A 4,754-nucleotide genomic window follows, 5' to 3' on the forward strand; every position below is an offset into this window, starting at 1 on the left:
TTTGGTTCAGCTTCAGACCGGTGGCTTCTGCAAAACTATCCAACAGCTCTAGCAGCTTGCCCACCTCCTGCGCAGATGGGTTGGCGAAGATAACTGCATCGTCAGCATATAAGCTGACCCGCAAGCTTTGGCCGCGGCCTGGCAGGGGCGCCAGGACCCCAAGGTCAGATGCAGCAGCAAGCAGGTGGTGGAGCGGGTCGATTGCGATGATGAAGAGCAGGGGGAGAGGGGGTCGCCCTGCCTTAACCCTTGAATATGCCAGAATCGATTGCCCGGATCCCCATTTAGTAGTACTGAAGAGGAGGCCGACGATAAGATGAGTGCGATCCAATCGCGCCATCTCGGTGGAAAACCCAGCTTTTGCATTAGCTCTAGGAGATAAGCCCAAGAGATAGAATCGAAAACTTTTGCGATGTATAACTTGAACAGGAGGGCCCTTTTTTCTGCCAATGGAGCGCTCTGACGTAGCCCTACACGTATTGGTAGCTTTCATGCAGGCCTTTTCCTTTCTGAAACACCGTTTGTGCTGGGGAAATCAGGTCTTGAAGTCCAGGCGCTAGTCTCATGGATAGAAATTTTGCAATCAACTTAGCAATGGAATAAATGAGGCTGATCGGACGAAAGTGACCCAACTCTGTTGCTCCATCCTTCTTCAGCAGCAAGGCAATGAAGGCAGTGTTCAGATCAGCAAAATTGCCACCCACTAGGTTGTAGAACTTTTGGAAAACCGCCATGATATCTAGTTTGATAATGTGCCAACATGATCTGAAGAACTTGCCAGTGAACCCATCCGGCCCAGGAGCTTTTTCCAATGGAGATGCCTTGATGGCCGCCTAGATTTCTTGCTCAGAGAAAGGAAGATCGATGCCTTGCAGGTCGACGGCTGGCAGCTGGAGCATGTCCCAGTTAAGTGTGCAGCTTCGATGCCAGGAGTCCCCGAGGCCGCGGGCGAAGTGATCGAAGGCCAACTTAGCTTTCTCCCGTGGCTCTGTGACAATGGCATCTCCGTGCTTGATCGAGTGGATGTAGTTTTTTCTACGCTGTGAGAGGACACGGGCATGAAAGAACTTTGAGTTTGCATCTCCTGCGCGGAGCCAAGAAATCCTGGAGGCCTACTTCTTGCGAGCCCTTTCTATTGCTGCCAGCCCAAGAACCTTTAGTTTTAGCTGCTTCCTCAGGTGTAGCTCTTCAGGTGATAGCGGTCTGGCCTCCAGCACTTCATCCAGCCTCATGATGACCTCGTTGGCGATATGAAATTGAAGTTTTGCACCCCCAAACAAACTTTTGCCCCACACCTTTAAGTCCACCGCAACTCTTTCCATTTTCTTCTTCAATCTGACGAACGGGCAGTCATGGCAGACAGGCCTCTCCCAAGCATGTTGCACCATCTCTTGGAAATGAGGAAAGACTGTCCAGAAGTTTCCGAATCTGAACCTTGCCCTGGTGACAGGCCTAACTCCATTAGCCAGCACCAGAGGGCAATGATCAGAGAACGAAGTGGAGGCCGCCATAAGCACAAAGTTTGGGTGCATATCCTCCCATGCCAGGTTGCAGAAAACCTTGTCGATGCTACAAAGAGTTGGATCCTCCCTCTCGCTGCTCCACGTAAATCTCCTATTTTTGCATTTGACCTCTTTTACCCCGGCGAGATCAATTGCTCTGCGGAAATGGCCCATCATTCTTCTGTTGATGTTGGAGTTGTTCTTGTCCCTACCTTGGTAAATCATGTTGAAGTCCCTGTTCAGCATCCATGGCTCTGATGCAGCCGGCGCAACCGCAGCCAGCTCAGACAGAAAATTTGCTTTCTGCTGGTCATCCGTCGGCCCATATACTGTAGTCATCCAAAACGAGTGGCCGGTGCTGATGATCTGCACCTTGGCAGTGATGGAGAAACTAGCGATGATCTGATCCGTGATGTCGACAATCTGCTTGTCCCAGAAGATTGCCGCGCCCCCTCTTGTGCCCGCTGCCGGAAGCACCACGCAGCCCTGCAGAAGATTTCCCCCAACGTGGCGAGCCATTTCAGAAGTCCAAGCCTCTATTTTAGTTTCTTGTAGCTTTAGGATTGAGATCTTGTTTGCCTACGCCGCCTCTCTAACCGCAGATTGTCTAGCCGGCACATTAAGTCCTCTAACATTCCACGACATAATCCTATAATTTGTATCAATCATGGAGACAGGGGAGTTCGCTTCGTCGACTATCCATTAAAACAGAGGGGTTACAACACACATTACATCGACCCAGGGGGCACTGCCGGCCACCAATAGGCCCAAAATCCCGGCGATGGCTAGAAACTGATCCTGCTGACTGAAGACTACACATGAAGACTAATCCTAACTCGAACTGGTCTAAAACCAGCCGTCGAAGAAGACTACTAAATAACACTAACATGATCAAACTACATCCTCAGCATCCGCGCCGGCCATCCCGGCCGCGATTTCCAGTGCCTTACAGTCCAGTCCAGTGAGCTTTGTGATCGCCTTGATGTCGTTACGGGACAGGGGCTCCTCGAAGCGCTTGAGCAGGGCAGCCACCGCCGATGGGGTCATTCAATCCTTTGGGCCGAGGCCGCCGAGTTCTTGGACGAGGCGCAGCGCCGCGCGCTGGGCCACTGGCACAGTGCAGCTGGACGCGGCCTAACGCGCGCTTCGACGAGAAGGAGCAGAAGAGGCCCGCACTTTCGGGGGAGCTGATGAGCGCGGACGGGCAGGCGGAGCTGGCGGAGCATCGAGGATGGCCAACGGAGGGGGGCAGAACAGCTGTTGTGGCCCGCCCACCTGACTGGTGCTTCCCTGCCCAGCGTCGATGTGGAGGCAGTCGACCTTCTGGGTGATGGCAGCGACATGGAAGCCTATAGCAGCAGGAGCCGTTGTGGAGATGCATGGGCTACTGAGAGGGGCGTCAAGGTCGGCGATGCATGGCAGGATGTCATCTTTCGGGAAGCCGTCAACGGCCCCATGTTGAGTGGAAGCGTGGGGCGGTGAACGGCCACCATCCTCAAAGGCTAGCGGCGAAGTGAGCGCCTCGAGCATGGCATTCTCGATCTACAGTTGCATGACGTCGGTACGAGGTGGAGGCGAGAGGGCACGTCCGCCAGGGAAGGAGAAGAACTGGGCCACCGGGTCAGGCTCAGGCGTGCCCAGGCGAGCGGCCTCGCGCGGGCCGAGTGGGAGCGGGGGTGGCCTTGAGGACGGGGCCCTCCTTTGCCTTCTTGCCATGGCCGTCGTGCCTGCGGTCGGAGGGGGCCTTGTTGCGGTGCCGGGGAGCGGCCTCGATGACGTCAGTGGCCTTGCCCTTGGCGTGGCAAGAGTTGGCCAGAAAGGCGTCCTTCCAAGAGCGCCGCAGCCCACCTTGGTTGCCATCGCGGTCTGTATCGCGGCGATCAACGACCGGAGGCCCGTCCCTGCATCCGGAGGCTGGTGCCCGCGAGGCCGCCCTCCTCCCTGGGGCCTGGCCGTCGTCGACGCCGGCGGCCCAGGAACCCGGCTCAGTCCGCGGGAAGGGGCGGTCGTCATCATCATCAGAGGAGGAAGGGATACCGCTCTGGCCCGAGTGTGAGGAAGGCAGCGAGAGCGGGGTCTAGTCCTCCATCCGATCCACGTGGATGAGCATGTCGTAGCGGCGGACGCCCGGCGGAGGAGGGACGCGGCGATCAGGCGGGGAGTATCCAATGATCTCTTCAATGCGGCCCGCCCCCCTCTTGAGCACCCAGAGGGCCCGCGTGGTGGGGATGTGCGCGACGCTCCAAGTCCAGAGCCAACGGGCGAACGTCTTGGTGTGTCCGCGCTCCAGGGTCCGGCTGTCCAGGCGGTCGATGCGGCCAAAGTCGCCGAATGCCTCGTCTGCCCCGTCCAAGGACCAGAACTGCATCGGGAGGCCTTCGACAACGATGCGGACGTGCAGAGGCAAGCTCATGATGGCAGCATGGTCGTCCTCGTGCCAGTCGCGGATGAGGAACTTGAAGCCGTCCACCTTGATGGAGCCCCTCCGCACGGCGTCATCGCGGTGCGCCGACAGGTCGAAGTGGACCAGAAATGCCTCCTACTGGTGGGAGGTGACGCGGAGCTGGAAGGGCGGCGTGCCTATCAGCTCCTCGATGGCCTTGACGACCGCCATGGGGTTGGTCGTGTGGATCCTTCGACGGCAGAGAGCGTGACGGCGTGCTGGCGAAGAACGAACTCCTCGCGCTCGAGGATCTTGTTGCTGACCCGCGGCCGCCGCGCCGGGTCGCAGTGGAGGAAGCGGTCCATGGCCGGAGGAGGCGGAGAGGGGCGGACCGGCGACGGGAAGCGGAGGCGGTCTCGCACCGGAGCCCTGGACGGAGCCGGCTTCAGTCTCTCACGGGCGGTCCCTCCTGGACCCCCGTTCTTCGGATTTTGTGGGCACTCCCAGGCGAAATGGTCCTGGCGCTTGCAAAGAATGCAGCGGAGAGGATCTCTGCAGTCGTTGCGGCGATGAAGCTTGCTGAGGCACCGGAAGCACTTCCCTTTGAACCTGCTTAAAAAGACGTCGCGGCCGGAGCGAGCATTGAAGTCCCTATGGCGGTCCGAGCGGCGCTTCGAGGAGGGGCGCGGTTGAACCGCAGGTCCGGATCCGGCACGCCCCCCGTTCCGGGATCTGACCTCCGTCCATCCAAGATCGTCCCCCCGAGGGGGAGGAGTTGGCAGTAGGTGATGGGGCGACCACCATGGATTTAAGGCGCCCATGCCCATTGATGGGTGACGCGCCCAGATCCGGCAGGCAAACCTCGTCCC

The 4,754-nt window shown here is 58.2% G+C and overlaps 1 pseudogene; it reads right to left on the reverse strand.

The window, feature by feature from the left end:
• Window positions 1-2,636: 2,636 nt before the first annotated feature.
• On the reverse strand, window positions 2,637-3,870 carry LOC125516815 (annotated as a pseudogene).
• Window positions 3,871-4,754: the final 884 nt, after the last annotated feature.

This window comes from Triticum urartu, chromosome 6, assembly GCF_003073215.2.
Source record: "Triticum urartu cultivar G1812 chromosome 6, Tu2.1, whole genome shotgun sequence".
Lineage (NCBI taxonomy): Eukaryota > Viridiplantae > Streptophyta > Magnoliopsida > Poales > Poaceae > Triticum > Triticum urartu.